This window comes from Lacerta agilis, chromosome 4, assembly GCF_009819535.1.
Source record: "Lacerta agilis isolate rLacAgi1 chromosome 4, rLacAgi1.pri, whole genome shotgun sequence".
Taxonomy (NCBI): Eukaryota; Metazoa; Chordata; class Lepidosauria; order Squamata; family Lacertidae; genus Lacerta; species Lacerta agilis.
The window spans coordinates 58248972-58272042 of NC_046315.1; the positions used below are offsets into that span (position 1 = coordinate 58248972).

The following is a 23071-nucleotide window of genomic DNA, read 5'->3' on the forward strand; positions in this document are numbered from 1 at the left end:
TCACTTTCTTGGGTTCCATGATCACTGCAGATGGTGACAGCAGTCATGAAATTAGAAGACGCTTGCTTCTTGGGAGAAAAGCAATGACAAACCTAGACAGCATCTTAAAAAGCAAAGACATCACCTTGCCGACAAAGGTCCGTATAGTTAAAGCTATGGTTTTCCCAGTAGTAGCTATGGTTAAAGCTATGGTTTTCCCAGACCATAAAGAAGGCTGATCGCCAAAGAATTGATGCTTTTGAATTATGGTGCTGGAGGAGTCTCTTGAGAGTCCCATGGACTGCAAGAAGATCAAACCTATCCATTCTTAAAGAAATCAGCCCTGAGTGCTCACTAGAAGGACAGATCCTGAAGTTGAGGCTCCAGTACTTTGGCCACCTCATGAGAAGAGAAGACTCCCTAGAAAAGACCCTGGTGTTGAGAAAGATGGAGGGCACAAGGAGAGGGGGACGACAGAGGATGAGATGGTTGGACAGTGATCTCGAAGCTACTAATATGAGTTTGGCCAAACTGCGAGAGGCAGTGAAGGATAGGCGTGCCTGGCGTGCTCTGGTCCATGGGGTCACGAAGAGTCGGACACGACTGAATGACTGAACAACAACAACAAGCATTTTATGGGTTAAGCATTTTAAGAACTATTGTGAAGAGTTCCTCTGTGATAACAATTTCTGTAATATTTTTATGCGTTCCAATTTGTATGGTTTTAAAAGATTTAATATCAGAAAATGAATAGAAGGCAGCTTAATACTCTGAAAAGCCAGTCAGCCTAAGAAAGACAGACAGTCTTCCTTGGTATCTCTTCCTGCAGAGTCTTCTGCTTCCTGCAGCTTTTTCTTTATGGAATAGATACCATCACAAAATCATGATGAAAAGCGGAAAACCACATCTGGAACAGCTCCTGCCACACCTCCTACTCCAACACAAATATTTCATAGATCGGCAACAGCTGTGGGTAGTTCAATTCAAACTGACAGGAGACAACAGAGACACAAGTTGGACCAACATTCTTAGAAGATCAATGCAGCTATTTATAATATGGTGCTGCTTACATCTTGGCATAATTTCTTGCTGCACAGAATTAATAGTTGGTTAATTCAGAAGGAGGATGCAACAGCTGCACAATGACAGTGATTCTTCTGACTCCCATTGCTCACAGTGGTTATAAAATTTTCTGGGCTTAAAAACAATTGCTGATGCTTGTTTTTAAAATTTGGTGATGTCTACAGAAGGAAGCAGCAGTGGCCAAGACTTAGGGCAATTAGAAGCAGCAACTTGAATCCCTAGTTTCTCAGACTATGGAATAAGCCTCTCACTTGGGAGTCTTTACTGTATAGGAATCTGGCCTTAATAGAATTAACACATGAAAGGTACTTCCATTGCAACCACCTCTTTCTTTATCTGCCAATATTAAATACATACAAATGGTCAACATTGGTTCTTCAGTTTGACCTATCAAGGGTAATAATCAAACCTGTCAAGTGACTTGTGGGCTAAGAACATATGGCATTGGCAAGCCAGGCTAAGGCCCACCTAGTCTAGCACTTTGTTCTCACAGATGCTGACAGGAAGCCTTCAATCAGAGCCTGTGTGCAACAGTGGTCTCCCAACCCTTAGTTTCTAGCAACTAATATTCAAAGGCATCCTCCCTCTGACAGTAGAGGTAGAACATAGCCATTGTTAGCCTTATTCTCCATGAATATATCTAGCCAGCTAGCAGCAGATATCACTTATTTGCAACCATCTCTTGTTGACACCAGAGGAGGAAATAATTTTGGTAGTGTGCAAGTGAACATCAATGTGCTTTTAGCTAAAGCTGCAGTGCTTTCTTCACTTTGCTGAAAATAAGCCCCAGGGGCTCTATTGTTCTACACGATATTGTTCCCATGCATGCTGACATTTGTGGTTGGCTTCTTAGTAACTGGTTTAGGGGAACTATTTAATTTAGTTCGGTTTTTATTTCTAGCTGCTTTGTTGCTCAGATATCATTAACGACGTTCTTAATAGGTTGTTTTTTTTTAAACAACAACAACAACAACCTCACAGGCTTTTAGATTCCCTTGAATGTCTTATATTCCAAGGGAATAAACGAGATTGATTTGAACATAAGATGCTGTGCAGGGCGCTTCAGTGGGAATGTCACAGGTGATGAGACTTCTCTAATGAATTGTTCAAAGGAAGCATTTGGCTGAAGGAGCATACCTACCTGATTGTACTCTAATTGTCACAGGTGACATAAGCTAATTGGCAAACCCTGCTATAATGTCAAAGACTGATGTTTCTGACCTAGTCCAAAGACATCTCAGTAATTTCCCTGAACTGTTATAACAAAATGTCAGGATTGAGATGCAGCGGCTAATGAGAAGATTCCATGTCTTTAATGAGATGGGCCATCAAAAGACTAGCTAATTTTCGTATCTACTCTGTATGTATATGCTTACTCCCATCCCCAAATAATCGCTGTAGGTCTCCACTTCTGGATAGAGGGTTACTATATAAAACTGTTTAGAAAGTTACCCTATTATTTATCAAATTTTCCCCTACAGTGCACATTTTTCTGTGTAATTCTCCATAATTTTGCAAAGCAGTTTTTTCTAATATAATTCATATTTATGTTATTTTCACTAATTTATACATGTTATGCACACTTGGCGATACTAGTTTGTTCTGTAATCTGCTCTGTAGTCTCCTGGCATCATGATGCCCTCTGGGTCAGCTCCCTCCCTCAAGTGACTGACTGGCCATAGAAGCAAAGCCCTGCTATTCCAATGCCTGTCAGTTAGTTTCCAGGTAGAATCTACAATTCTGATTGATTATTACCAATCTCATTCTATATGGTTTTGGCCTAGTTGGTTATTTATTTAAAAAATTGATTGCAAAAGAATAGAACCTCAAAGCAGTTTGTTTTTTCTATGGTGTTTCATCTCTTGGGTTTTAAGTGAGTAGCCTTTCTATATTCACTTATCTGCATGGGTAAGGCTGTTTGTATGTTGCTTCTACATAGGAGCATGTTCATCTATGTGGGATGATGCTGTGAATTTGATGTGTCTTTCCCACTGAATCACCACCCTTGCCACGGGTGTTGATTGCATGGTTGCAATCCATGAGATTGGTCCCTGCCTACATGCTTCGGCTTTTGAAGCTGTCTTCCCGTAAGTCACAGTTAAGCAACTCCCACGTGTTTGAGAGAACTTGAAAAGGACACCAGAAGAGGAATTTGACTGAGAGAGCATAAGTGCATCCTTTTTCCTTTGAAGAGGAGTGCGCTCATGAATTGTTTGTTCATGTGAGTGTGACCTTGAAAAGGGTTATTGCTTCCCAGCATACCTGCTTCCTTCCTGCACCATGTGTGCCATTAAAATACACTCATCATCATAAAATAGCATTTCTAAGGGATCAAAAGACAGATAATAAATTAGGATTCTGGACTACATGTCTTCATTCTAACTAATTTTGTGGCTATTGTCAGTCTGACTTTTTTTGCCTAGCACATTTCAGTCTTTAAAAAGACCTTTCCTAATTGAAAGATAACTTTAGCCTTTAACATTTAAATTCTTGCTTTGGGCGGGGGTGGGGGGAAGGTGGGAGTTTAGAGCTGTATAGTTAGTTGGTTCTAATGATTTTCAAAATGGTTATGGGATTGTGTATATGTTTCTATGGAAACTGTTTTTGCACATACCAGACATTCTTGAATTATTTTAATGAGGTTAAGTTGAAGAGGTCTTAACATGCAAAAATTATTGTGTTTCACACTGCAGAGACCTTTTTATACACTTGTAATTCTTATTTTAAAAGAGAGGCCAGAAAGCCTTTACCTAACCATTAATTAATTAAGAAAGTCACTGGCCTGTTCAGGGTAGGTTTGCTGTATCAGTCGTCTTTTACCAGTCGGGAAATTGTGTCTTCATCACAGAGGGCATGTGTTGCGGTGAGATCACCAAGACTGACCTCACTGTTTGTGTGGGTGGGATCGTTTGGATAGCCACAACAACCCGATTGGATCCCTCGGTTGCTGGGGTAATTCTGGCCAATGGGGTTGAGATAATTTGCAGCCGGGGGATCTATTTATACCGCTGCACGTTGCATCAAACTTCATCTTAGCGCCTCGTGCATCAGATCACCCGCTCTCCCTCCCTATATTTAGGGTTTTGCTATGACCTTGCTATGCCGTCGTGGGTCATCTGCTTTTGGGACAGGGTCCCGGTAGGAATTTTCCCATTTGGCTGATTGGCTGGTGCCACTTGGGTTGCACCTGCCGCATAGCAAATCATCACAGCTTTGTAAGGTTTGGTGGTTAGGCATTGTTCAAGGTGTGGAGGGGAGGTTGTCACACCTGCCCTTCCCAATGTGTGATAGGGTACAAGGTGTGGAGGGTATTCCGTTAAAGGAATCCAGGGGCTCACCATGCTTTTGTCCAATCCCCTTCCAGGGGTTAGGGCCATGCCAGAGCACCTGGGAGCATTTTGGGGTGAGGTTGTGTCTGTGGTAGGGCCAATGCTCCCCCAGTATATTTACCCTTACTGATTTCTGCCGGTGTCCAGTTGTCAGTGCTGCCCTGCCAGAGGTGTAGGTGCAGCTAGTCGAACCAATGCCTAAGCAAACCACTCACATTCTGTAATCAATAAAGTTGTGGCCAAAATTATGCCAATAACCTTAAACTAATATTGGTGTCAACTGTGTCTTTCTTTGGGAGGTCTTGGGGGGTCTTCACATGCAACACATGCTGCATAGGATGGCAGTGGCAAATCCCAGGAAGGAATCCAGATGACACACATCTAAATTCCTTCCCCTTATTGTTGTAGTTGGGAAAAGCAGGGTTTTCTAATACAACTGCCTTCCTAAAAGTAATAAAAGACAAACCAAATGAAATGGTCATTGCAACATACATACATTCTGGCACAAAAGTGTCTAAATAAAACAGGACAACATAGATCAAGGTCCTGCTTTTAAGGGCTTAAAAAAACCATTCTGCTTATTCTGGGTATCTTTTGTGTCAATCTTGATCTGACATTTGCAATCATTTCTTGATGCTATTCTTTTCTGCCTTCATGCGGAGCCTGTGCTCTTTGCACACAGAGATAAACCTTACAAATGACAGCAGTTTACTTTGAGGCACTATGTTGCCTTTTAAGGGGTGGAAATAAAGTAAACTAATTCTTGCTCAAGTTTTTTTTTGTGACACATCAACTGTTTGCATAGATATGATTTTAAATTTTTAGCCCTGAACAAACTGCCAGTGCCCAACAGTAACTCAAAGAAATACATTTCCTCAACCATAACATTTAGTATGCACATGCTGTGTTTGTTTTAGATATGTAGCCCTTGGATTTCTACATTGTATAGTAAAGCATATTTTCAACATAATGGAAAGGTTTCATTAAAATTGGTGTCAGTGCAGTAGTTTAGCACTCCTTACTGGGTGTATTTTTTTCCTTCCTTGTTTGTTTGCATTTGGTTTTCAACCAAGAGGCTTTGTTCAATCTGTTGATGCAATTAGTGTCACATTATTGCAAGACAATTCATACAGATTGAAATATGGATTCATTAAGTCAATTGCCTAACATATACCCTTGGAAATATATACTCATTCTGATTGGGATCCCCCCACCCTTTCTGATGCAAAAATTTTTATTAGGGTGCAGGAAGTGGTAGCAATTCAGCTAAGGCCTTTATGGATGGGCATATTCTTTTAGGTAATTTGTAACAAACTCCACAGCTGCTATTGTTTGAAAGCAAAAAAGAAAAAAGAAAAGAAAGGCAGATTTAACTTCAAGCCACACAGCTTTGTCAGCTGATAACAAGGTTGCTACGTGTTTAAGGACATTTAACATGCTACATGGAAATTCATGTATAGATGGCAATACTGTGTGACATCTTGCACATACGTGTTTTGCTTTGTTTACATACATAACTGGCCAGATGGATGTTTATAAGAGTCTGTTTTTAGAAGCAGGTGGCTATTAACAGCCAAATTTTGCTTAGAGACTTCTAGAGGATAATAAAGCTGTTTTTATAGTTACAGGCATTTTACACTTTGCATTCCAGTTTAGTATTAGTGGAACTATAAGGTAGCAAGCCACACTATCTTCAGTTCAAGGTGTTTTCCTATACAGTGGTACCCCGTGTTACGCACGCGATCGGTTCCAGATCGCACTACGTAACACGGGTGTGCTTAACACGAACGCCCTGGGGGAGAAAAACCTGGAAGTTCGTGCGTTTTTGCGCTTCTGTGCACCTGTGCGCACCCGCGCATCACGTGCATTCCTGGGAGGACTTCTGGGTCATGGAGGTCCGTGAGTCGAACGTACACAACATGGAGTGTACGCAACTCGAAGTATGACTGTAAATCCTTTAAAAGCTTGAGCTCAGATAGCCTGGATAACTAGTAGCCCATTCTGTATTTCACTCTTTGCATGCTCCAAGCAATATCTGAGCATCTTGCTCCACATTTCTCAGGCTTGTTAGGCATTCTCTGTGTTGGTGCCAACCCAGTGTAATGCCTTGACAACTGAGATGTGTCTTGCCCCATCACTATGAACTGGTTCATACATCACATTAAACTGCAGTTTATTTTAAACCACAGTTTAATGTGAATGAGCTCCATATTGGAGTGTGCTGCTCTACAGTTCCTGAGTCTCTACTCTCCTGATGCTTCTGTGCAGGGCAGGCACATGTGTTACATAAGAGCTAATGCCCAGCATGTTTCCTTCAAATGAACAGCAATCAGGAAACCATGGTTTGCTCATGGCTTCCTGAGGTTGAGAGAAGGAAACCAGAAATGCTTGTTCACAGGTAATGCAAAGACAGAAGCAATAACAGGAGCAGGTGAGGACGGATTGGGGAACTTTTAAGCCATGTGCACTAGCAGGTGGCTTGTTCACATTAAACTGTAGCATAAAATAAAACATGGTTTAATGTGACATGTAAACCTGGCCAAAATGGGCTCAGGTGTCTGGTAAAGAAAGGCCTTTGGCTGGTTATTTTTCTTTCTCATGCTTAGCTTGGATAGAACTATTGCTGTGGTTTTTAGGGCTTTGCACAACTTTGAGGTTGGTTTATACAGTGGCGTAGGGAGCTGCTTTGCCGCCCGGAGTGGCAAATGGGGGGGCACCCCCCGGGGGCGGGGCACCGCTCCCTAGCGCGCACACGCACATGCGCCATGGTGTCACGACGCGAGCGGCTGGCACCCCTTCTGTGCGGTTGTGGCAACTTTTAAGGCTCTGGTTTTTTATTTTTATTTTTTAGTTGCCTCAAGTTGTGTGGTAAGTAGGTGAGTTATATGTTTTAAATAAAAATAAAAATGAAAGGTAAATATTTTATAGACCAATTTTACACAATTTCACATAAGTCTAAATATAAAGAGCAAGAACAACAATTGGTAGATAAAATTTGTTCACCTTGATAGTCTGTTAAAAGTAGAACAGTTAATTTGCAGCAATGTATTGGTTATTGTTAGTTCTAATTCCTATTCCACTTTAAAGGGGCTGATGTTTCTAAACTCAATGCAAAATGTAATGAGCTCCTGTATTTTTAATTAGCTTTAATTAAACCAGTATTAATTTTACAAACACCACTTAAGGGACATAATCCCTGTAGACTAAAGTTTAAAGAGATTAAAACAGAGAGATATTCTAGTAAGTAGTCTGAAAGTGTTGTGAACCAAGTATTTTGAAGACTTTCCATTAATGTTTGCTACAGCAGTTATAAGCATAGCTGTCAACTTTTCCCTTTTCTTGCAAGGAATCCTATTCGGAATAAGGGAATTTCCCTTTAAAAAGGGGGAAAGTTGACAACTATGGTTATAAGAAGATCAACAGCAAAATTTATATTTTTTTGCATAGAAAATATGGGTGTTTCCTCCTGTAGATATCAGATAAATTGAAATTCTAATGCCCATGCTTGTTATATAATAGTATATAGCAGAGTTTTCCAAACTCTGTGTCGCAATTAGGGCTGGCAATATCTGGTTTTCAATATCACAATATATAACCAGCTAAACATCGCAATATACTGATATATCACAGTATCTTAAATAAGACAGAGCTACGTAAAGGTGAACATGCTAATGACATGGATTTAAATATGTCAAGAAATGAAGTAAAAATGAAGATTGGTGTGTGCCATTAATTCCAATTTTCATTATGTGTACCTCTAAGCTTATGTTAATGATGAGAGAAATTTAATTACTTTACCTTGTCCAGTTGCAAACAATGTTGTTTCCATTTTTGAACTGGGATTTGCTGCATAATTGATGCAGGTAAAGAATCCCAGATAGCCTTCAAAAGGATTGGGGGTTTTTTGTTACAAAAAAAGTATGCCAGGAGTAGAAGCTTCCATTCAAAAAATTGGTCGGTTGGTACAAACCAATACATGACTTTCAGCCTCGTCACCACTCACTGCTATTGGCTTTTTTTTATTACCCTCTTATGGTGTTCAGCTGCAATGATACAGTGACAGTAGAAGACACAGCCAGCTTTTCAGTGTATGTGGTCCTTCTCTCTGCCTTCTTGAAGCAGGGGAGACAAGCAATTCCTTCACTTTAAAGTGATCCTTAAAAATTAAGTACAAAACTTTATGTTCCCTTCTGCTGTCAGTCTTTGAAGCAGTCAAAGGAGATTGATCTTGAAGGCTCCTTAAGCCACTACATTTTAATGTACCTGTGATTAGTCAGGCCTGAGGCACACACCCCCACACCTGTAAATATTTAGCATTCACCAACCTGCCTCTTTAGGATATCGGTAGGGAACCTCTAGCTCCCACAAGGCCATTTCCCCCAAGCCCCACTCAACTGTCCCACCCTCGATGTATTATGATTATGATGTCAGTTGTGGGGCAGGTAAAATCTTCAGCTGCAAAGGAACATTTCAGACTCAGAAGCTCTTGATCAGATCTGAACCCACTGAAAGTGTGGCCTGCAGTTGATGCTGAATGTTGCCAGGTGGCCCTGCCCACCTGCGGAAATGGGCAGTATGGAGTTACATGTGAAATTGACTCTGATCAGAAATTATGTGATCCCTCCATCCCTTTATTTGGATTGTACTGCTGCAATTCTCTTTATGGGAAATGCATTTGTAAATCTGCACATATTGATGACAGACAAAGTGCTTCTGAAGTATGCAATTTGCTTTACCCAAAGGAAGTTTGCTTTCTTGAGGGATGCAGTCTTAGTAAATCAGCGTGCAGTGAATCCTACTGATTTACATATTTATCAATGCTTCTTTGCTCCTTCATGGCATTTGTGGCATTTGTGTGTCTTTATTATAAATCATCTTGGGCTCTAACAGAAGAAGCTGGTGGATCATAGCTTGCTTCAAAAGCAGAAAGATACTAACACCATGTCTAGTGCAAGTGATTCCATGAAAAAAGCACACATTAGGTGTTAGTTGTTGTTGTTGTTGTTGTTCAGTCGTTCAGTCGTGTCCGACTCTTCGTGACACTCTTCTAGGTGTTAGTATATACCTACAACTGTGCAACAGACAGCTTTTGAGAGACCATCGAGAACACAGTTGCCATGGCAAAATTTCCTGCAACAAGTAGTATTTTTTTTAAAAAAATCCTTGTTTGGGCTGGGAAAAGCAGATACAACATTTATAAGAAATGTAACTTTAATTATTTATTTTAAGGGATGCTCTCATGGTAAGTTATCTGTATTATTAATGTTCTTAAGAAGTATAGTAGTATATATCTGAATACTGTTCAATTACTGAAATCTTGATTGAAGTATGCCAGCTGAATGACAGAACAGAAAAAAATAGGTAATTTTTAATGTGCGCTTCACAAAGTGACTTACCATGCTTGTCTGTACACAAGCCACTCAGAAGTAAGCCCCTTTGACTTCAGTGGAACTTACTACCAGGTAGGTGAGTATATGAAGTAGTGGGAAATAATATAATCTATATCTTGCCATTTTTTGTTTTTTTTTTAAATGTGTAGAATAAATTCCAGTAGTTGGTTAAGAAACATCTGTTCTAAAACTTAGGAGTATCTCTTAGATACTCCAAAAGAGAACAGAATGCTACAGAGCACTTAAGTAATTTCCTGGGCTACTGATGCCTTTAGAATGGGCCACTTAGTGGAGAGAGGAAATTGGACTAAGTAGACATAATAGCAGCCTGTCCTGATCACTTATGTTCTGAAGTATGAGAAATGCATTGTGCAACACTAGTGTTGGCAAAGCCTGGAATCTATGATTATTGATGCATTGAGCACTGCTAATTGGTGAACTGTTTAAATACCATTAATTAATTCTGAGCAATATCTAAGGAGCTGCTTTGACTCATGTAAGGGACTTGGACTAACATCTCTGTCTTTCATGGTTGTTTTAATACTTTTGGTTCCATGCTGTATGCAGAGAACAATAGTTACTGAATGTCTAATATAAGTAAATAGTTTGTTTGGATCAGTTGTACTTGGAACCCATTGTAATAACTTTTAAAAGGGAGTAAGTACTTAAGTCACATTGATTTCTGAATCCAACCCATTGACTTTCTCCCTTTTGAACAGGATTGCCATGCAGTGCTGTGCCCAAAATGCTTTTGAAACTACCATCTGTTTCAAAGCAGTGTGACTTGTGGTATTGGGGGGTGCAATTTGCAAAAGCAGAGCAAAATCTGAAGTTCTTGTACTCATTAAATTAAAACCACTCATATAGAATTCTTGCAATATCAAGAAAAGTATGTGGAGGCATCTAGATTTTTGGTGCTGATATAATTCTCATTATGACATGGGAAAGTTGTTGAGATAAGGCAGGTACCCCCAAACTCGGTCCTCCAGCTATTTTGGGACTTCAATTCCCATCATCCCTGACCACTGGTCCTGTTAGCTACCACTGGTCCTGTTAGGGATGATGGGAGTTGTAGTCCCAAAACAGCTGAAGGGCTGAGTTTGGGGGTGCCTGAGATAAGGGATACGGGTGGCAGAAATATAAGAGTGAAAACAGACTAGGTGCCAAGTAATCTGGAAAGGATATTCTACAAGCTGCTTAACAAAACAACAGACTGCAGAGACTAGACAAGGAATGATGTTTATATCAAATCAATACAGTCCATAATATTATTTGCCATATGCAGTAGCCAGGAGAAGTGTTAAGGGGTGGTTCTGCTGGCCTGAGCCATGACTATTTCCCATGGGGTTACATATCTCATGCCCATTTCTCCCTTAAAAATATTTTGCTTCTTATAGGAAAGTTTTCCCTCTGAAAGTTGGTCTAAATTTGCATGTATATAGGTAAATTAGTATACATAACTCTCATGCACAGTTATGTCATAAGGCCTGTATTTCAAGGTTTTTTAAATACTTAGCAATGCCCTTGCCATTAAGGTTATCCCATCCTTTTTCACACTTTGAGATTTGTTTAATTTTAAGATGTGACATATTATCTCAAGATTGCAGGGAATGTGAGATAATAATATATGTTTACTATCTTATTTTAAGGTGCCCATAATAGTCCAATATCTGTGATCTATAGGAGGAAGTAGGTATACAAATTGGGTGCCTTAGGTTGCAACCCTACACACATATAAGCTGCTCTCCCTTGTAGTCAATGTATTGCAGCTGTTTAGCAGGCTTCAGAATTGCTTTTTTAGCCGTTTGCTTCTGAGCATGAACAACATGCAGGTCATCCTGTTGGTTTTAATATTAAGTGCACAATTACAACAAGGAGCACTTGGAGGATTAACATCCTATATTAATAAAGATGCTTAAATGTGTTAGCATTTCCTTTGTGCTCATCTTTTTCTAAATTTCTTGAGGCTGTGCCTCTTATCAGGTTATTCATCCCTTCTGAAAGGAAATAATTGCAGTTATGCTTCATTATGAGAGTTTGTGCTGCAATACTTTGCCATTACTAGGGCAACTAAAAAATATTGCAAGTATAATTACATCTACATTTTAGCTTGATCAGTAGGTAATGTTCATTGTCTTCTTGGTAATTGTTTATTATGAAGTGCTTTAGAATGGCAACCTACTTGAGTCCTTAAAGCATTATGCGTTTTTAAAAGGCACATTTTGTCATTATTCAGAAACTGCAGCAATGCAAAAGGGAAACAGAAATGGGCTTCATTTAATTTTCCTTGTTGGTTGCAGCAAGAAATTAGATACAGCCACTTTAAAAATCACTTCTTTATGCCTTGGAAGCAGCTCAGAGCATTTAGCTAGAAATATAAACTGTCCAGTTGCCCATAGACAAGACTTTACAATTCCACTCAAATCAATCTATCACTCAAAACTGTTCATTGCTCAACTATAAGATTTAATGTTTAGGACAACAAATTAGCTTCCTGCTGTCTATGATACCAGCTTCTTTGGACTTTTTAATTACTTTTTTTATTAATGGTCTTTAATTTTCCATCTCAGTAGCAACAATAGGAGTTTCAGGTGGCTTCACAAGATGAGTTGCCAGTTTTAATGTAGTTATTACATGAAAGTGTTATTAGAACTTTGTTGAATATAAGAGTAGAAGTTAATATACATATTAATGTATGTCCCTGTCTTTTTAAAGCAAGAATTGTTCTGTAAATTAAGATGAAATTATTTATTACCAGCTATGTGCTTAAGGAACATCCTTCATCATTAGCTACTTCCCATCAATGGAACATTGTTCTAATTGTCTGCTAAGGACTTCCAGGGCTCCGTGTGGTACACCTGTTCTATTGACCTTGTTCTAAGGCACTCAGTTCTCAGGTTAATTGATCATAAAAGAGGTCCCTCTATAGTGGCAATGGATACACCAACTGATATACAGTGGTACCTTGGTTCCCAAACTTAATCCGTTCCGGAAGTCTGTTCCAAAACCAAAGCGTTCCAAAACCAAGGCACACTTTCCCATAGAAAGTAATGCAAAACAGATTAATCCGTTCCAGACTTTTAAAAACCCCTAAAACAACAATTTAACATGAATTTTAGTATATAACAAGACCATTGATCCATAAAATGAAAGCAATAATCAATGTACTGTACTATAAAATAAAACAGTATTGTAGATGATAAAAATTAAAATTATTATTTTTTCTTACCTGCACTGCTGATAGTCATTGTTTGGATGGGGGGCTTTTATCCATTTCCGCAGTCACACAATCAATCAATCAATCAATCAACCAGTAGCTGAACTGGGATCCACACAGTCACAAAAACAAATTACCGGTAACTGAAAAAGCCTCAAAACAAAAAACACAAAATAAATAGCAAAAACAAAAGCACCAAATATAAGCTCCAAATATCACCTCAGAACACTGCAATCAGAAATGGAAGGCTTGAATTACAATTGGGGGGGGTCGCAAATTAGCAATGCAACAGGAAATACAGGGGGACGCAAATTAGCAGCGCAACAGGAAACACAGAGGAACTCAAAACGGAGCACCTTCGGCTTCCGAAAAAAGTTTGAAAACCGGAATACCTACTTCCGGTTTTGCAGCATTCGGGTTCCAAGTTGTTCGTCAACTAAGCTGTTCGAAAACTGAGGTTCCACTGTATCAAGAAACTACAAAAATGCAACAATTATTTGTACAATACTGTGTAATACAAAGTTGCAAAAGTCTGAAGTTCTAGAAACCAGACTTCTGCTCTGAAAGAACCTGGCAAGAAGAAGGCCTCTTAACATTCTATCCCATGGTCTGGTCAAGACATTACTGGCTCTAGGTTTTGAGGATGCCTAAGTAGCATGCTGAAGTGGTCTTACCTCCTCCTTACCACAGTCTCCATGGTACATTCACTTGACTTCTCCCTTTTGGGCCCAATCTGTACAGTTGCCCAGAAGTACAGCATGAGGCAAGTGGAGAAAGGACCTCTATTTACTCCTGTTCAAAGAGGGCAGGTGAATAGGCAATGACAACAAGAGCAACAGCTGGGCCAGGATGCCCAGAGGGGTTGATGGCTGACCCCTTGAATTTCAGCAGGATCCTCAGTGTGGAACCTGGATTAAGCTACTCTTCCCAGGCTGCTTCTAGACTCCTCGATCCCTTAGTAAGTCAAACTTTCATAATAATTCCCCCCACCACCCCTGTCCTACATCTGAGTACTCACCTAACAGTTAACATCTGCCTGCTGCTTCCTCTCCTAATTTATTTTCAGGCTCTTGCCAACTTTATCATCACCTTGGTATCTGAAAAGTAGATACCAAGGCAAATTTGGGGGCCTGGGTAGGATAATATATGCCTGAGACAGGTTTTTTTCAGTGGTGACTTCACATCTTTGGAATTCCCTTCCATGAATGCTTGTTCCCCTTGCCCAGTAATTTTTAAACAGATTTTAATTGCCTTTTTATTGTAGCAAGCTCCACCCTCACAGTCAGTTGCTTTTTTTCTAAAAATAAAAATAAAAGGAAAAATAATGAAAATCACCTCATTGGTTGTTCAGTATTCCTTCAAGATATATAAAGCTGCCCAGTTCCTCCATTATTTTTCATTGTTTCAAATAGGCCCACAGGCTTGTGAAAGAGTTAATGGTGAAGGTTTTGGCAGCATCAAAGAAGCTGATTGAATGATGGTAACAACCAATGACTTGAAATCCCTTGTTGTTAATTTCTATTGTATCTTCCAATGTACAAATTTTATCTAATTTAAAGCAAAGGAGACGTGATTTAGCTATGCACAGGACATGCAAGTTAGCCTTGAATTGGAAATGATTTAACATTCCATAGAACAGGTAGATGAGAACTTTTAAGAATGACCCAAATATAAAACTATTACTGACTGTAGTTTCAAGAGATGGTACTGTAAATGATTCACCTTTTCTCCGTGAATGAGCCCTCAGGTAGCTGTTATGAGATGAAATTGGGTCTTTCAAAATGGAATTTGTGAAGAAATTTCAGTGGCACAGTAAAAGGAGGAGGGTGCAATCTGAGGTAATCCATGATAAATTGGAAAGAGAAACTGTTGCTTTGGGACTTTACATTTGGTTGCTATTTCAGTTCCCTCATTTTTTTTAAAGAATAAAGGAACTCTTAAGCAATTTGCTACATTTGACCTGTTTCAGGTTTTGTCAGTGTAAATTACTTAAGATCATCTATTTTTGTAATAAATATAAGAATGTAAAGAATATCAAGCTGCTTGCTAATTTCCATTCATCCCCAATGTTCCGATTTCATATAATAGGTCTGAATTTTTATTCGATGCCTATTCATCTTCTGGTCTGGTGCTATCCTATCACTGTTGTGTCACACTTAATAACTTATAAATGAATATAAAATCATTATTTGTGTGTGAATTTGCAAAGGAAACACATTCATTTTTATGACAACTTATACTGCCCATTTATATGATATATGAAACATTTTACTCTCAAGATATGTCTATGTTAATGTACACCAAGTGTCATTGTCCATAGAGAAGTGGTCTAAATATAAAGGAAGGTTCACTGGCAAGTTATGCATGTGGAACCATGAAAGGTTTTTTGGGGGGTTTTTTTAATGCTGAGGGGGAATGAAACTTCACTGTGGGAGTACTAACATAACCTTGCCTAATTCAAAATCACAATGTGGGGGAAACAGTAGCTTCATCCTTATTTCAGACATTGTGATATTTCAGTATACCACAATATTTAGCTGGTGATATCGCCCAGACCTACTTAGCAGTATATAGTTTTGTTATATGAGTTGTGTTACTAGCTTTTATTTGCAAACAAATTGAACCAGTGGTCGTGGTTCTTGTTCACTTCCGTGGTGTCTGAGATGACTAATATTTACTTATTTGTTTTTAAAAAGGATACCTCACAGACTAAAAAGAATGAAGAGAGGAAGCCAGTTGAAAATGCAAGAGTGTTAATAAATGTTTAAGAGCAGAAACAGAAGGAGCAAGCTGGAGGCCAGGAGGCAAAGCATTCAGGAGATGTACTGTCAAATGAGTGACATAATTATCTTCCTATGTATGTCACATGGTTTAGAGTCAGGCTGTGGCCTTCAGTTCAGTTCTAAGGCTGTATTCATTGATTGGAGTTCTTTGTAAACCAGCATTATTTTATGTATGTTAGAGGGTTATGTTTAGTTTAGAGTCCTTGCTGCCCTGTGGAATATATTTTATTTTTATATGCTTTGAGAAATGCTCAAAGACGTATTGCTGAAACTTAAAGAAAAGCTCAATTTGATTTTCACTCTGACTTTCCCCTGAGAATGAATGTGAGTTAAACGCCTGTGTTGACTGTAAGAGCTTTGAAGGGGTGTTGAAAATGAAAACTAATACAGCTTTTCTTTCTACATGTTGTTTTTAATGAGGAGTTTGCCGTACATTCAGATTGTGATGGGGTGACAAAATGACATTGTTATTTCTGCTTGTTATTTCAAAAGTATGTTAATTCAGCCCCTCCACCTAGGCCCTTTGCTTTTCAAAGGTTGCTTTGGCCAAGGATAAAAGATGCAGGGAGATAAGGTGAGTGGGAAGTGTTCATGGTGAGTTCTGACACCTCTTTTTCTAGAAAAATAGCACTGATTAAGGCTATCTGAAGCATTTGAAGAGGAGTGCTTGTGTGGCAGTGTTCACCCTGATTCTGAAACCCTAGAAGAAGCTGGCAATGAATAGAGAGATGAAATTCTAAAACAAAGGGTTGCTTTTCACATGTCTCTGCTGCTGAATGTTTCAGAAGCCAAACTCTGAAAACCTGGAAGTGTATGCCTCCATTTTTGAACACACCTCAGAAGTCGAATGGCTTCCGAGGCACGTTTCTCTCTCTCTCTCTCTCTCTACATTGAACATGCTGACAGCCCTTTGATCAGGGGTCAGCAGATTTTTTTCAGCAGGGGGCTGGTCCACTGTCCCTCAGACCTTGTGGTGGGCCGGACTATATTTTTTTGGGGGGAAATGAACGAATTCCTATGCCCCACAAATAACCCAGAGATGCATTTTAAATAAAAGCACACATTCTGCTCATGTAAAAACACCAGGCAGGCCCACAAATAACCCAGAGATGCATTTTAAATAAAAGGACACATTCTACTCGTGTAAAAACACGCTGATTCATCGACCATCCGTGGGCCAGATTTAGAAGGCGATTGGGCTGGATTCGGCCACCGGGCCTTAGTTTGCCTACCCATGCCTTTGATCCTCAGTTTTCGAATGTTTTGGAAGTCGAACAGACTTCCAGAACGGATTATGTTCGAAAACCGAGGTTTCACTGTATTTCAAACCATACTTTAAATTTTAGAGAGCAAAGGAGTGGGTTGTGTGCAAAATTGAATAGGTATCCGAAGTTCAAGCTATACATGGTCTTTTTTTTGGCACTTGAAACGTTTGCACCATGCACCAAACAAGGGTTCAGGACCCTCACCTTAAAAGATACAAACAGCTCTTGATTAGTTTATCAGTGGAGGTAGTACTCCCTGGAAAGAAACTTCTGTTTTCACAGCGGCTAATTGAAAGCAAAAGAGAAGTGTGTCTATGTGCTGACAGTTTTCAAGTAGATCAGATACAGAGCAAGGCATTGGCATACACCAAAAGTTTATGCTCCTCCCAATCAAATAGTGTAGCTGTTTTATGGCAAGGTGGACTGCCATAAATACAGTACATCTGGATTGACAAGAAATTCTCATATGCCATAGGTTGAGTCCAGAATTCCAACTGAGCACTATCCCCTGCCATGCTCGAATGTGAGAAATGGGTATTTGTGTATTATAAAAACCAAAAACATGCCTTGTTTCTTTACCATATACATGCATTATATCCTCATTAATGATAACATTTCTACTGATACGTGTCATAGAGGCTGCTCAAATTAAGTAGCAAAAACTAATTGGGTCGCACACAGTGAAAATAGGGAGTCAGTCAAGCAAACTAAAATTGTCTGTGTGCTAATTACTTTAGATAGGAACAAAGAAAGCCAAGTTATTTGGAAAAACACTGGCTTCCATTATCTACTAGTATATTCACAATAATTGGATTCTCTCAAGATTGACATGTATCTTCTTCTTAGGATCAATACCAGTAATTAATGCAGATTTTTTATGAAGTTGGGGCTTCAAAAGTTTTTTTAAAAAAGGTTCAAATATAACTGTTCTTGTCTTGATGCAAATGCTTAATTTTTTAGTATTGCTTTTGCACTATCAAATTACTTGCCACTTCATATATATTTTTAAGTGAACAAGGTCTTTGCTCAAGGAATTTTGAATTGATTCCCACATTTCAGAGATCATTGCATTTTGTCAACATAGTCAAAAGGCCTCTTTTGTACTCTTCTAGCTTCTGAATGTAATACATGCCAAGGAATGTGGTGGAGTCTCCTTCTTTGGAGGTCTTTAAGCTGAGGCTTGGCAGGCATCTGTCAGGAATGCTTTGATGGGGTTTCCTGCTTGGCAGGGGGTTGGACTGGATGGCCCTTGTGGTCTCTTCCAACTGTATGATTCTATGATTCTATGCAATTTGGCATTTTTCATAGTGATAAGGACTAGAAGTTTCCAATTTCTACTGGAGTAATTTTGACCTAGGAATTTTTCTCTTAAGTGACTTTTTATGGTATATGTGAGAAAAGATTCCAAAGCAAAATTCCCTAGACAGACAGTTTATTTTTATTTGTCATTTCTTGATGGCCTTGACGCCATTTCATCAGATGGTTCTGATTTGGTGAATGGGAACCTGGGATGGAAGAGCAGCTGGGTGAGTCTGAAGGTTTCCTCACCACATTCAGGAACAGTTTTACTTTGGAATGTACTTTTAGTGAACATAACAGCACCTTTAAGCTTTTCTGGCCAAGCCCATCCAAAGTGCCTTACAACATTTTAAACCCCCACAATATGTGCACAGTAAATAGGCTGTCAATTTATTGCAAATGAGTAAAAATAAAACAAAACAGTATAATTAAAGCCACTAAAGCAATATCATGCTTGGAAGATTAATATTAAGCGGTATGTTTTCAGAGCCTTCCAAAATCCCTGCAGTGTACTAACAGGACATACCTCAGAAGGGAGAGCATTCCAAAGCTGTGGGGAAACCATAGCAAAAGCCCATTTCCTCGTGGCCACCCACCTTACTTGACCTAGGAGATGAACACTTGAGGAGGACCTCTGATGCTGATTTTAATGTATGGGCAGGTACATATGAGCGCAGATGGTCCATTCAAAAGCTTGGACCCAAACCAGTGTATCTGGAGTAAAAAATGATGCCACCAATGCTGATTGTCTTGGCCCCATCAGGACTTTGGCAGCCACAGTCTGAACTAGCTGGGTTTTGAACCATCTTCAAAGGCAACTCCACTTCGAGTGCATTACAGTAGTCTAATTTGGGTATGGCAAGCACGTGTATCAATATGGCAAGGCCATACTTCTCCAGATGGGGTTGCAGTTGGCATCGCCAAATGACAGGAACATATCAGCGCTAAACCCCTTTCTGGACCAACCAACAATACCTCTGTCTTGCTTAGTTTTTATTTCAGTTTGTTTGCCCTCATCTGTTCAGGGTTTCATCAGCCTCTCTGGAATCAGAACAGGGAAACAGAAGGTAGAGTTGAGTGTCACCCACATACTGCTGACACTGCAGGGCAGATTAAAAAATTATTTAAAACCACTGAGAGGTCCAGGAGGACCAGCAAGGTTCTGCCACTAAATGTCTCCTGGAGAAATCATCCAGCAGGGTGACAAAAGCTGTTTCCAGCCCCAAACCAGACCTGAAGCTTGATCAGTTAGCTCAGATTGCTACCAAGTATAATGAAATATTTTTATTGTTAGATTCTCACGTATTATTTTTATTTTTTATAAACAAATTGCAGCTACTCACATTGGGTGGTACCGGGTAATTGAAAGAAATCACTTGTCTTACAGGACATGATAAAATGCAATTTATGTAATATTTTGCTGAAATATTACACAGGATGCTATATAAACTCCTATCAGTTGTCTTTCTACATTATAAAATTAAATTTGTAACCCTGGACATGTTTTCCTGATACTAAATCTCAGAGTAGTGTTAAAATTGTGTATTACATTATTATTTGTTCATTATGCACTTAGTGCATTTTATACCCCACCTTTTTCTCTAAGGAGCTCATGGTGGCATACATCCCCTTCCCATTTAATCCCCGCAAGAACCCTGCCAAGTAAGTTAGGCTGAAGGGCAGTGACTGACCAATTGGGGATTTGAACCCTGATCTTGTGGTTTTTGGTCCAGCTCTCTAGATACTACACTATACTGGCTGTAAGCTGATGGATGACGGTAAATGTTTTAAAAAGCATCAGGAAATAAAACACACAGAATATGCTTTTAAAGTAATTTTAACTAATAGGTTTAGCTGTACTATAAATTTAATTTGTACTTAGAGAATGAGTTTGGGGGAAAATTGGAGAGGAGTCACAGTGTAAAAGAAGGCTGCTCATTTCTGTCTTTAATATGTGAATCCAAGGACTGAGATAGCACTAGATCTAATACAGAGCCTCAGTAATCACCTGAACAGAGAGTGCCATGAACACTGCATTAAAAATCAATCCATCAAAATAAGAAATTGCAAGATGGGTTTTCCATGTACATTTACTTGACATGACAAGGCTAGCAAAATCAATAGACTTGTGAATTTTCTTTCACTCTTCACTTACTTTTGAGGACTTCTTTTATATTCTTGTAGCAAATATTCAGTATGGGTTTTTTAAGGATAGAACATAATTTGGATATAGTATTGCTAAACATATTTCATTTGAAAATGCATCTTGTTGAGTTTGATGACAGTGGGGGGGGGGGGAAAGTTAGATAGAATAACCTATGTCCTTTTCGTTGACTTTATGTAATAATTTGACTAATATGTAAACAGCACAGCTAATACCGCAATGCAGTCTTTTCCACCAAGAAACTGTACTGGAACAATTGGTACTGTCATGGCATTGACTTTGTTAGTGCTGTTGCCAAGCTTTTTCTAATAAGATAGTGTAGCATGAAATAAGGTCTTATTTTCTTCAGGTTTCAGCTGCCATTTCTTTGTGTGCTTAACTCTTCCAAAAAGGGAATGAAAGATCTTGGGTTTTTACATATTATTGAAGTCTTAAGTGTACCCATCATGAAACTTCATTCACTCAAAAATCAGCATAATGAGCATAAATTAAGTGCATGATAGCTGTAAAAGGTTACTAAGTACCCAAAGAAGAATATAAGATATATGCTTTGGTTTTCTTTTAAAGTTCCTCTTTGTACTAAAAAGATCCCTTCAGTTTTTTCCAGAGAACAATGCCAGCTTAGCTTGATGCAACAGCTGTGACCTTCCCTAGACAGATATCAGTACCTTGGTAATGTCAAGATTGGACTCTTGTAGTGCATTGGGTTCTATTCAAAGTATGTTAAGGGCAATCAGTCTGCAGAAGAATTTCTCCTTCTCTCATGTCTCCCCACCCTGCTCAACATGCTGCCTTAATCTGTTCTGAGGGTTGGGGTAAAACTTGGAGAGGAGTCACTCTGTTAGACATGCATATTACAGAAAGCTACTCATTTCTTTAATATGATAATCCTAGGACTGAGATGCCACTAGATCTAATACAGAGCCTCAGTAATCACCTGAACCTGGAGTGCCAGGAGCACTGCATTGAAAATCAATCCATCAAAATAAGGAATTGCAGGATAGGTTTGCTTGACACTTACTTGACGTAACAAGACTAGCTAAGATAGAAGGAGCATGAGACCATCATATTCCCTTCAGCTTCATCATAGTCGCAGGTGCTGTGTTGCACCCGGCATTGAAGTGGGTGGCTGACATCATGCATCATTGTGTGCACGCATGATGTCAAGTGTGTTTTGCGTTGGCATGCGTTGTGTGTGTGACAACTGTTGCATCGGGAGAGGCCAATCAGGCCTCCTCCTGCTGTGACATTCACACAGCAGGCCACACTGGTCCGTGTGCGTCTCTCAATGCTGTACAGCATGGGGCAACATAGCGCTGTGGGGCCTGAGCGGACATTGCGGGTGCCACAGCCACATAGAGTTGGCGTGCCTGATCATGGTTCAATCCATCATAATAGGTTTCAAAGCTTTCTTGCTTTGTTTTTAGAGTGACCTGTAAGCTGTTTGGTTTCCCTTCAGGTTCTATGAAAGACTCACACTTGCTTGTATAAAAGTAGTCTATTCAAGAGAGAATCCTGGAGTATTTTCCAAAAGATTTCACAATGAAGTTGAAGGTTGCAAATGTGAAATATCACGTATCTGTGGAAATTTTTGGTAACCACTCATCATTAATTTTTGATCTACTGAAGGCTGATTGCATATTACTAAGCATCCTTATCTTTGGCCACTTGTGCATCTGTTACTCTGCATCCCCTGATTAACTCTCGGAATCGTCCCTTTCCTCTGTGATTGCTTCCATTAGTTTGATGCTATCATTTCTCTCCTAAAGAAAATTCTCTGTGAACTGTGACCTGCAAAAATGCTGTTTTTTGATGTAATGTTTAATTTAAAAAAACTCCAAGAGGTTTTAAAAAGATTGTCTTGATTGTAGTCTAAAACTGAATAGTTTGAATTGCTGAAATAACAAAAGAAAAACCTCTGTTGACATTTGAAGCCAGCCATTTTATAGAGATCCAAAGAAATGCTCAATTAGACAAAAGGGTACTGTTGTCTTAGAGTCTGAGATACAAATCATACCTGTATGTTATTAGTAATCTTTGTTGTCCGCCATTTCTTTATATAAGTAAAATGGTGCCACACGTATAGAGGAGAGAGATATCAACAGATTTGTGCTTTGGATATTTGCAGAAGCACGTAAAGTTTAGGGGTGCCACTCAAATAGCCCAATGACAATGTAATATGTTTAGTGTGTATGGAACACTGGGCTGTATGTTGAAAATGGAAAACCGCCAAGAGATGAGATAGAACAGCAACTGGAATCCCAAGCAGGAAGCACCCTGCATTGCAACATTTTGTTGCATGTCCCACTTGTATTATTTAATATCCCTGTTTGATATTCTATGAAAGCAACACAAATGTCAAAAAGAATTTCTACATCCACCCCAGCCAACATGGGCAATGGTCAGGGATGATGGGAGTTCTTGTCCAGCAACATGTAGAGATCCTGCCCTTAAGAACTGCCTCTCCCAATATGAACTGACCTGGACTCTGTACTTGTCATCTGAGGCCCTTCTCTATGCCCGCCCTCACCAAGAGGTTAGGGGGTGATTTTATTTTTATTA

General features: G+C 39.3%; 1 protein-coding gene across 2 annotated transcripts in view; it reads left to right on the plus strand.

Moving 5' to 3' along the window:
* Positions 1-23071, plus strand: part of DMD (dystrophin) — a 1040101-nt gene that overhangs the window by 218138 nt on the left and 798892 nt on the right. The window lies entirely within an intron of this gene.